Below are 12,439 nucleotides of genomic sequence, written 5' to 3' on the forward strand. Positions count from 1 at the left end.
AATGCCATCTGCTTATTTGTGTGTGAGTGGGTGTGTGTGTTTGTAATTTTGTGTGTAAACTGGACAGACTACTTTGTTACATATAAATTATCAGTGTGTGTATGTATTAATGCAGTAACATTATTACAGTCGGTGCACATTTATCTGGATGTGTGTGTCGTGCAGTTTACTAAATTGAGTCAGCATGTGCTTACAGTAGTTGTGAATGGCATAGCAATGTAGACTCAGGTGCAGCAGGTTTCTAAAATGGGAGTCGAGTCAGCAGGTCTCAACAGAGGCTTCTCTGTAATACAATACAGTAGCAATAAAACCTAAGAGGATATTCTTTAAAGTGAATAACATGGAGGGGCAGGCCGAGATGCCATCAGCATCAGCAGAGTACTTTTGCAGTAAACAGTAACAAGAACTGTATTTACAGTTTACAGTTTTAGAGTTTATGTAATAGCCAATAGCACATGTTCAGCTCTGCTTGATGGGAACATTTAGGAGTGTTTGAATCCATCAATTTGCACAAGTCACAAACATCATGGTGCCTGTCAGATGTGGGAAACCACAGGAATCACAGTGCGCTGGACTGGATACACAGGATAAGCACATCACTCTGTAATCTTTCAGCTTATGAAAATGAAATTGATGGATACCATTGTTTGCTCTAATAAGTAAATTGTCTGAACTCTGTGTCACAGGAATGCTCCCAGTCAGGATTCTTATGATTAAATGGGATTGCGCTTCGTGTGTGTGTGTGTGTGTGTGTGTGTGTGTGTGTGTTTGCATACTTCTTAACCCAAGGATGAAAGGGATGTGTGTGTATTTGCATGCAACATAAGCCAAATTCGTGAAGAAACTGCATTAACCCTGTACAGCTAAGAAACACACTGAACAAAATTGTTGTGAGAGATTTGCAGAGATTTTAATCTTTTCCTACTAATTCAAAACCAAACCAATCACTCACTTTGAAACAATGCAGTTTCAAAGTAGGCATAATATATCTAAACATATGTCAATAGCAATAACTATAGCAATATGTGTATACCGAATGTGCAATGCAGTTGCTGATTGCAATTAAATCATGATTAATGTGATTGTGGTTAGAGATGTATTGCCCCCTTGGTTATACAGGAATATTGAAATAATCAGTGATGAATTGAAGTACAACACAAACTCCATCTTAATATTTAAAACTGTTTTGAAAATTAAAAAAAAAAAAAATCAACATAGATCAGTCAATAGACAGCCAATAATAGCAGTTAACAAATGCAGCATATTCAATTCCAGTTTAGTCACTGTTGGAAAGCATTCATTTATTGCTGAAGCAGCAATAAATGTAAATTGGTATTAGCCTTAACTCAAAACAGCAAATAAATCAAAGCAGACCAGAAAACAGTGAGTGCAGGTGCTCATTAAATGAAAGTAAGACCAGCAATGAGGAAGTTGGGAAAAAGTCAATATATGTACAAAAGTACAGAAAAGCTGAATATAGTAAGAGTTTTACATTGACTCTCTCTTGTCTTGTCACCTGCATTTAAAATATATGCTGAGCCAATCAATGTAGCATACAACAAAGTTTGGGTGGCTCTCAGGGCACCACAGTATATCTAAGAGGAGTCTGGGGCATGAGAACCTGAAATCCTCCAGAGAGACAAGGCCAAGCTGGGGTTGGAAAGTGTTGGGGCAGACCTGGATTCCTCTGATTCTTATTCCCATCTGTCACTAGAGAGTCATGTGCCTCCACCCGCCTGTCTAACCTGTCTACCTTGACATGGAAGTACAGAGTGGAATGCAAAGCTGAGCATATCTTGTCTGTCTGGAGATTTTGGCATTCCTCTAGTATCTTCAGAGAAAGAGAAATGAAAGAAAACAATGTGAAAGAAGTTCAAAGAAACAAATGAGGGACTGGGGGCAGTGATAGAGGAGAACAAAGAGAGACTAATCGACACACTAAGTCACTATAAATCTGCATACTGTAGATAAAATCTAAATACATGCCATCACTGTAATGCAATGAGACATCAACAACAGGGCTCTTGATTATTGACTGTCACTATCAGCCACAGGTCCAGTTGGCAAAGGCTGATGCAACCCAGTTTTGTGCTTGGTTTCAACATGTGAAAAATATAAAAGTGGTGTGAAATGTGTCATATCCCCCGTGACGTCTTTAGTTTGCACTGATGCACTTGGCTTTGACAATATGGACACATGTCAGCCATGTGTATGGACAGCATCACTCTGTTGTACACTCACTCCTGGTGGCATCTACCTATAAGAACAGATTGCATTTTATGTGCTGAGGTGTTGCAATACTTCAGTATCACGTGACTGGAACTACATTTGCGGTGCTCTAAGTTTTTAAAAATGACATTTGAAAAACATTGTAGCTGCTTGTCTATCGAGAAACAATGTGTTCATGGTTACGGGGCGTAATCCACAGACCTCGCTGTGAGTAATTACCAACACTGGTATTTAAATGGACAGCGCTATGCTACATCAAAGCCAATACTGTACAATAGATATCAGTCATGCAAACCATGCTATGCAATTAGAATAAACAAAATGTGTCAAATTTTTTTTGACTCTTTAGAACACAAGTAATTAGGGCACCTCCCTTAAGAGTCAACCTGCTGAATCACAAACAAATAGCACAGACATGGCTTTGATTAGATTTTTAAGGAATAATTAATCATTATTCACAAACCTTAAGCACTTGTCAAATTCTGTTCCTCCCCTTTTCTCCCACCATTGACCTGAAAGAGAGCGACAGAGCAATGAAAGAGTCAGAGATTGATGAAATGAGAAAATACAGAAGGTAAAAGTGGGTCAGAAAAGCCTTCTAAGTCAAGTGCTGCATATGAATTAACACAAAACAGCTGCAGGTGCATATCAGGAACAACAACAACAACAATCTGCTGGGGTGACATTCAGTTCCACTATGAGGGTTTCCTCCCCTGAGAATAATGTTTTCACTGTTGCAGGTGGCTGGGTGTCACTTATCGCAACTTTAATAAATATGGGATCTGAAGAACAAAGTGACAAAGATGCAGTACACATGCTTGTATGCACGTATATGTGCGAATATTCTTTCTGTTTTTCTGGGTGCGTGAAGGGCTTTGCATGTGCTTTCCTGTAAGGAAGTTTTAGTCATGCTGTGTACAAGTGGCAGTATCAGATTATTATCATTCTTAAAGAAAGTTTTGTACAAAGTAAATTTAGATTATTTTCCATCCTGACAAAAACAGCATTCTGTGAAAAAGAAAAAGTCATTATTCTAAATGATCACATTTAAAAATACTTTATATTAGGAACTTTGGTCTAAAAATCATAACCAAAACCTATGCACATGTTATTGCTATCATGCTATCATGTTATTTATCTTTCTTACGCACACATGGACACACACACACACACACAAACAAAGACATACACATTTATAGAGAGTAAGAAAGAATGTGCAAGAATGTGTGTGTTTGTTTTGTATATGTGTGAATCCTGCATGTTCCATGCAGGGCCCAGTGATGTCATTCAGACGCTCACTGTTTGCCTGAACAACAGAAACTGTCATGGGAAATACAGGTTTGTTAAGTTAAGCTATTTACCCTTATTAGTCTTACAATGAGGAAATTACATTACCCACCCAAAGTACTCACACAGTGTACACACAGTGAACACACACACGGAGCAGTGGGCAGACATTGCTGCGGCGCCCGGGGAGTGGTTGAGGGTCGGGGGTCTCACCTCAGTCATGGTATTGAAGGTGGCCACCCCACCGTCAATTCCTGCCAGTCCTGAGACTCGAACCCGCAACTTCAGTCTCACTCTCTACCCATTAGACTGCCCCACTTTTTGTTTTTGTTTTTTTTCTAAACATTGCAACATTTTGGTTGCAAAATCCAGAGTTCAGCACTAAGAAACACATTAAGCTGATTCTGCCCAATACACTTTGAAAATAGATACAAAGACTATCTGAAGCAATGAACATGAGTGTTATTGAGCCTCTGGTTATTTGGCTGCTGTATGAGAAAACAAAGAGTGGGTGGGGGTTTGTGGGATGGAGGAGCTTTGTAAAACATGCATAGGAGGGAAGGTGAATTTCTTGGTTTTTTCTCCGTGTCTCTTAATCCACCTTCACCCAAAAACCCTGGTGTTTGGATACAACATGCAGTGACCTGTCCATAATCTATAATATATATACCATAACATAATATATCTGTATACTGCTAAAAATATGCTTCTTGTTTTCCAAATTTCAAACAATTACTGTAACTTGAGCTTCCACTTGAAGCTGTCAAAATTCAGAGTTGCCAGAGTCTTCCAGAGTTGAAGCTTGAACTTAAATACCGGTTACTCAAGGAATTTGGGTTTGAGTTGTGCATATTTTACTGTCATGATGGATATGATTTCTGATCAGAGGCTGCCTTCTTTTCAAAAACAATGTCACAGAACAAAGAACTCCTAGAGCTGCTGATTGCTGAGATACAGCAACTTTTATCACAAAAACTTATGAATAATGCCACATATTTTAGGTGCCATAAATTTGAAACTAGAAATTAGTACTGTGTGTGCATCCAACTGTATGAATCTACTGTATACATATATCTGTAAGTGTGCAAAAAGTAAAAAAATATGAAAGAGTAGCTAGTGGATATGGCCATGTAGAAAAAACAGAATAACCACAAAATGCATTATTTAAACTGGATTACAAAGGAGAGTATTTTGTGCATGATTATCTATACATGTTACTCTGCACATGTGCTGGATGTGTGAGTACAATTGTGTAACATGATGCCGATATGTATGCGTACCTGCTTTTGTATGCAGTAACTGGTAGCAGGTCAGGGTGTTTGTGGTGAGACTTTAAAGACATAAAGTCTAATTGTGGCCGGATGTGTACAAATTTGTGCACTTGTGTGTTTGTGTTTTTACCCTCAGTTCTACTCTTCATAGAACAGAAATGTCTGAACACTGAGGCAATTACAAAGCTGCAATGTATCCACTGGAATCAGTGTGTGTGCTCCACATGTGTGTGTTTTTGTGTATGTTCCTGAGACAGACAACAGCATTTTAAACAGATACAAAGAGGAGGGCAATAGACAGCATAAAGACTCAGATTAAAAACGGTGACACACACAGACACACAAGTGCTTCAGCAGACACACATAGGAAGTGCGATGGATAAGCAGGCGTCATGGCAGACGGCTAAGGCCGCTGTGCTGAAATGTTTTCCTTGATTTCTGAAACCTTCACTCTTTAACCTCCCATGTCACCTTTGACCCACCTCCAAATATAGAGCGAGGACATTTTCCTTCCTTCTGCTTCAGTGTCTGAAGTAGAAAGGAGAAAAACAAAGCCTGTCCAGTGGTAAGAAAAATCCACCTACCAGTACTCTAAAACTCACAAATGAATGCATTCTTTGTCTGGTCATACAAGAGAAGTAAAATATTTACACTTTGTGATTTTATGGGGGGGATTATGAGGTGGACTATTTCTTGGCTAGGCGCAATGGCATCTATCCAGCAGTTAATAGTTTTTATGTTTATGTACAGAGAGGTACCAAGCTTCTTCACTACATCTGGGCAAATAATTAAATAATTGTATTTCTAGAATCATCAAAATATTGTTTCAAACCCAAGTTAATATGTCAATAATATCTGTCAATAAATACAATTTTACATTTTTCCATGTTAAGCAGACCAGCTGTGCACTGACTAGTAGAGTTTGCTGGCCATAAAACTGTACAAAGTCCTTTCCATATCTGCTCCCTTTTAAGAGATTATTGGGAAACTATGGGAACCATAAAATGCAGTGTAATCCACAATAGTATTATGTACAACAAAGTGCTAGAGATGAATGAACTGCAGTGATTGGACTGAGTCATGAGTTTGAGTAAAAAAATAAACAAGTCTATAATGAATGCATTTTAACCAACAAACAGGGAATGGACAAGTGGTTAATATTCTTATGTGTTTTAGCATAAAAATCAGTTCTCTCATTGTCACACCATGCTCTATTGTTAAAGTTGAAGGTCTTGCTTTATACATCCAGTCGACTAAAATAGCAATCACAACGCTGTAAACAGGAAACAGGACACAGGTTCTGACTGTGTGTACTTTGGCTATTTCTCCTGTGCCCTCTCATCTGACACCTCTCTCTCTTCGTCTGAGTTCACTCATCATATTTAACATACTCTTGCACTTATTCACTGTAAAGATGTTACCTCAGACTGTGTTTGTGTCTGAATGGGAGTGTGTGTGTTTTAACCTCCTTCTCAGGATCAGCTGTACTGACACACACACACACAGGAATGCAGCGTCAGCTGGAGGTGGCGCCGTGTTCTTTGGAAATTTATAAAGTCAGCTTCCACTCATACACTGTGCTGCACAGATTCAGTACAGTCAACAAGACAAGATAATGGCTCTGGGGAGATAATTAACAGATTTTTTTTAAATTATTACAAGCAACACCTCTGAAAATATTTGTACAAATGCAAAACCAGAGCTGAGAATCCTGGAGAACTGCCAGTAGGGAAATATGAAGGAGCAGTAAACATTGGCCCTCTCTGTTTACTTTCAATCACCCAGCTTATAGTCTTATCCAAAATGATTTATGAAGAGTGCTGCAGTGTAATACACTGTAGAACATGTTTTGTTATCTTATCTGACATGCAGACAAACAAATGAGCAGATGATGCTGTGCCACCTGAAAGTCTGGGTTAATTAATTTCAGGATGCCAAGATCTAGCAAACTTTTCCCAAATCTGAGTTTTGTCTGTGATGCACAGAGCTCCTAACTAAAAAATGAAGACAGATTTTAGTACCATGATAAGAATATTTCATAGAGTAGGAATAAATAATGACAATCACACTTAATTCAAATGCAGAGAGGAAAGCTACTGGATGTTTAGATTCATCAGACCAAGGTAAAGTCAAGGTAAAAACAACAAGGGCCTTGAAGTCCCTGCAATATCCCAGATTTGATGGGATTTACAGTCTTTTTAATCAAACTAGAATTTGTTTGCATATATAAATCTGTTTTTAAACAAAACTTAAATGGTGCCGTTTGATAAAAGTGATTTTGACATCAAATCTATTATACATCTCTAATGAAAGCCTTTGAAACTACACAGAACTTTCAGATAACTGGTTAAATGCAATGTGGTTTCAAAAGGGAACAGAAATGCAAAGAAATCTTTTTATGTCATCATGAATGTTTTAAAAAACTGCAAAAATAGACATGTTTTTTGCAAATCATAAAAGTGCTTCAAATATTTGTTAGCAAGAATCCACTAAACATGAACAAAGCGCTGCTGAAATCAGAAACCAGAGACAAAAACATCCGATGAGTTAATGAAGCTGTCACAGAAGATGATTCTAGTAATACTGCAAGTCTTTTTCCTTGGGCAAAACTTCAAGCAGGATTATTGAGCACACAGCACAGTTATCTGTTGAAAGGTTTGAAAGTACTTTTACTTGTATATCAAAACTGAAGAATGCATGCTCAGTAGTCCCAGACTTCACTGTGAGAAGGTGAAAGGAAGTCAGAGACAAAAGGTCAGATAGCATAATTTGACTGAGAAACTCTGTGTGTGTGTGTGTGTGTGTCCTAAAATTCAATCCATCCATTATCTCTACCCTCTAATTCTGATTTAGGGTCACAGGGATCTGCTGCAGCCTATCCCAGCTCTCTCTGAGTGAAAGGCAGGGGTAAACTCTGGACAGGTCACCAGTCCATCACAGGGCCACATAGAGACAAACAACCACACATACACACACTCACATTTACTCACAAAATAAATTGCCCATAGGAGTGACATTTGCTGCATTACTACATGTATGTCAGGTTGACATACATGTTTTTGGACTGTGGAAGGAAACCAGAGTACCTGGAGAAAACACATGCAAACTCCACATAGAAAGGCCCCTGCCGGGTTTCGAACCGTGCAAACCATAAATCCACCGTGCTGCCCTGTGCTAAATTTTTTCTAATTAATTAAGAAAGCCAGACCTCTGGCTTGCTACTGGAGATGTTTTGCATATTTGGTGGGGTATCACATGCTCACATCAAATCTGAAAGTGAAGCATCATGAGAAAAACACATGTAGTAATGTTTGTAACACTGGCTGAGCAAGTGATCGAATCCATCCAACAGACACGCCGTTCACACTGGCTGCACTGTGCACTGATGGTTTCCAGTCTGAGCGCAGGCTGACTTACAATAAGAAATCCTGCAGTGATTAAGGCATCAGTGGTATTCAGATTATTAACATCATTTCAGACTGTGGTATTCAAATTGTTTCTTTAAAATTTCTACATGAAATGTTTATGAATATTTTTTGTAAAACTTTCTTTGCATAATATGCTTGCAGCAGTGCAAAGACTTTTTGAAAGAAGGCCAATGTCGGGGGTTGAAGCTCATAGTTATCAGTCAACACCTCAATGTGCTTCAGGTCTACCTCTTCCTTTGCAAGGAAAAACAGATTAAGTAACAGGCAAGGTGGTAAAAATGGAGTTCACAGCATGGATGGGACAAAGGGTAACACGATGATCTGGCAAAGCACACAGAAAATCAGTTAAAGTTAAATCATGCCACTCCCTAGTCTGTTGTCTACATTTATGTGTGTGCTGAAATTTACAATTGAAACATGCATGAAGGTAAGCATGCTTGCACACCCAGATAAACACCTACATACTTGCACACATGCACGCTCACGTCTCCTGCCCCACCCTGCAGAGCCTGATTTGTGTCTGGCTCCTGTCCTGCATCCTCCTCTGTCTCTGCTGATTAACTGCACGCCTGAGGAAGTCTTACAGGAGACAACACCAACAGTGCTCTAGTCCGACTTGGCCAGCACGTCTGGGCTATTTCCAGCTGCCGCCTGTGTGATCTCAGGATGCAGCCTAGAGCAAGAAGAAAGAAAGCAGAGGATCCTGACTCCGTTCTATTCGGCCCCTGGCTCATGTCCCCATTGGCTCAGGAAACAGGACTCCAGAGGTGTTTAAATCAACATGGCCTCTGAAGACAACAAACTAGCCACGAACCCCAGAACCTTGTTTAAAATTGGAGTAATGGATCACTTTTTTTGATCAATTATAACACAAAGGGCCATTGATTTTACAGGATATTATGCATTGTGGGGGTGTTGGCAGTACAGCTGATTCAGCATTGATTAACTTGTTTATAGCCATGATGAGTTCTATTTAACTTCTTGTTACCTGTATTTTCCTATGTTACTTGGAATTTCGTATGGCTAACCATTCACACTGGGGCCACAAGGACACACAAGCAGGTGTGGTCTTGGGAGAGTAGCCTTTCTTTCTCATGTCTCCACATAACCCATGGCCCTGTTCTGGCCGGGCTACTGGCAGATTACATCTTGCCTGTGTCACACATCTCTCTGCCACCACCATTAGTGATTGTGTTTACATTAACAGCAGTTTGACTGGAATCCACTTATTCCAAGGAAATGTGTGCGTGTGGTAAGTTGTGCAGCTTTAAGGGGTGTGCCTGGAGTCACACACGTGGTATTCTTAGCACCAGCCAGATTTAAGTAAAGGATAAAGAAGAGTCAAAGATAAGCACAACAGTCCTCACTTTGCTTGCTCTAAGGCTCAACTCCAGGAATAAACCTTGATAGAGGTTACAGGCAGAGAAGCCCCTGAAGGCATCGACCTGATATGAACCTGGAAGTTTTAGAATGCACTCAGAATGGGTGATTCACCCATAGGTTCACCTATGCAACCTTATATAGTAAGTATGTGGGGTTGACTCAAAATAAACTATAGTACCAACATTCATGTTATGATGTGGCTCACTGATTTGTGTAAAATAAAAGAGGTTTCAGACAGAGTGTTTTGGTGTCTTCATGAAATGTGTTCACAATAAGAATAATATATAAAATATCTGCATGGTCAATAATGCTAGTACAATGTGGGGGTAATGAAATGAGAATTTTTAGCAGCACTGAGAAAAATCAGATTTCACATGTGAGTTTGCTGCCACCAGGCCATTCTGCTTATTGTGAGAAAACATTTGGAGTCAATAATCAGTGTGACCGGCTTGATTCTGTGCCAGCTGAAATTCAGGATGCCACATATTTACTGCAGAGCAACACAAACTCATGGCAGCACAATGAAAGTGGACATTGTTTGGCTAAACTATGGTTCCCCAGAATACAAACATTAAAAAGGCTTTTGAGAGCATGGCCCAAGTAAAAGGGGTCGTACATGCACACTCACTGGTAGACACTTTGCAGGAGACAGCTGACTGGTCAGGTGATTTCTCAGCTTTAACCTAAATCTCTGTTCTGGGTAAATCCCTGTAAAAGTCTTGTGATGATGAGCAGGTCTCCTGCACATTCCAGCTTGTTTACTACTTGAATGTATTTCTAGTGAACTTGCATAAATGTCTGCTGGGTTTAGTATCTGTATGACTGTTCATGTCTATTTTGGGAAGTTTGGTAACTTACAGTATGACCCAACAGGATGTGACAAATACAGAAGCTGAATTTCAATATACCAAATGTGTCCTGTGCTGCACTTATTCCACTTGTGTCCAATAATATTTTTATTAAAAGCAAAAAATTACAGACAGTACGTTTTAAAGACTCTATACATTCACCTGTTTGTCTGCAGACCACACTGTAGTTAGTCCTTCAGGTCTTTATTCTCTGTAACCTTTGTTCCTCTTAACCCCTGTTCTTGTAAACCCATGTTCTCTTGCATCAGCGCCTCACCATTTGCCCAACTGTGATCTTCAGTTGCGTATTTTTTTTTTTTGCTTTTTGATTTTGACACATGATGACATAATCATGTCTTCAGCCTTATGCACAGTCCCTTCTCCTGCTGTAAACTGCGAAAATTGAAGAATCAGCCCTTTGAGGAGTTTCCTTTTATTTACAGTGATTTCAATACTGCTTTTTACATCTTAAATTTATTGTGTAACACACAGAGAAGACTGAAATTTCATGAAGCAAACTGAAATGAAATTTTATGACTCCAGTACCAGATTCATGTTGCATGAAACAGAAACCTTGTTTGTTCTTTCCCATGTGTTTAATTTGAATTTCTTCCATCATCTCACAACGAGATCTCCAGGAGAGATGCTCATCATTTCTGTAGCAATGTGGTTTTTACCGGAACGGGTTAGACTGTAGCCTGAGCCTCTGGTATTCCAAGGCATTCAAGCACTAACCAGGCATGAGCCTGCTTGCTTCCCAAGGGCAGATTTGACCAGGGTCACGTGTAAAGGGTTTCCCATGTGATCTCCTCGCAAAATAGATTTGCTCATGACTGAAGATAATTTGTCATTAAACCACTGAAAGAACATATTTGTTTATTTGCTTGTTCCTATAGATAAAGACTACTGACACATCATAACACACTGTATAAGCACAAACAACAATGAAGTTTATTATTTCTGATTTTTATATTGAGGGACTGAAACTTCCAGTGTGCTCAGTTCAACACATCACGTATTTGTACTTTTACCTACAATATTTAAATTCATCATGGGTCACAAGGCTTTACAGTTGAATTGGTTGTGTCTGGTTTCATACAACAGTGAGTGAATAATGAGCCATTCCAGTATGACAACTTCACAAAGTTGCAGCAAAAACATAAACAGGATGTGACCCATATCCCCACAGCCAGTTACACTTGTCAGACTTGAGACCAGTCCTCATTGTAGCTTTGTCCAGTGTACTGTGAAATGGTTTGATTGGTTGTTCAAGCTTTTGTCTGCAGTTCTAATTATTATGTCTTAATATTCTTAGTGATGGTGGTACATTAAAACTCCCCATTTTTGGAGGATTATTCTAAAAGTGAAGACATTTATTTGATATCAAGTACTTAAAGGTGCAGTGTATAAAATGTGAAACATTTAGCAGCATCTAGTGTTGAGATTACAGAATGACTGAACCATGAATGCCCAGTGAAGTAGGGAATTATAGTGCAGGAGAAGCTTAAGCAGTTTAGTTGGAAATTTTCCATGAAAGTGGGTCAGTGCTGGCTACAGCTACCATCCCATGGAAGAAAGCAAACTACACTATTGAAGCCAGGGGAATGAGTTTGATGTTCAAAATAAATAAAACTAATCAATCAAAAAATAACTGTAGTCAACCAGAGCCTACACAACACTTGATTTCTTTGTGGAGTATACAGTGACCCTGAGTTTTCCACACTGGGAGTGAAGGCTCACATTATAAAGGCTAATCACACTAATGACCTCTCTGCTGCTTTGTCCACTGAGGCGTTCAGTGGAAAGCTCATATTCCAGGTAAACCTGGTAGAGAGCAGGCGACCACAAGAACAAGACTTTATTAATCTCTGTCCAGGCAGAGTTTTTTTGTCAAGTTTTATTATTTAAGGAGATTAATATGTTCAAAGAATTTATTTCAATACAAAGGGTTTAACAATGGGACGTACATACATAATATGTGGCTAAAAATTAA

At 39.1% G+C, this 12,439-nt stretch overlaps 1 protein-coding gene across 1 annotated transcript in view; it reads right to left on the reverse strand.

Moving 5' to 3' along the window:
- Positions 1-1,853: 1,853 nt before the first annotated feature.
- The window catches only part of xxylt1 (xyloside xylosyltransferase 1), a 106,855-nt gene continuing 96,269 nt past the window's right edge, over positions 1,854-12,439 (reverse strand). Inside the window, exons 8-9 of the transcript XR_003296588.1 lie at positions 2,693-2,741; positions 1,854-2,257 (exon numbers count right to left, since the gene is read on the reverse strand). The gene's annotated coding sequence lies outside the window, so the exon portion shown is untranslated. The remainder of the gene's footprint in view (positions 2,258-2,692; positions 2,742-12,439) is intronic.

This window comes from Mastacembelus armatus, chromosome 4, assembly GCF_900324485.2.
Source record: "Mastacembelus armatus chromosome 4, fMasArm1.2, whole genome shotgun sequence".
Lineage (NCBI taxonomy): Eukaryota > Metazoa > Chordata > Actinopteri > Synbranchiformes > Mastacembelidae > Mastacembelus > Mastacembelus armatus.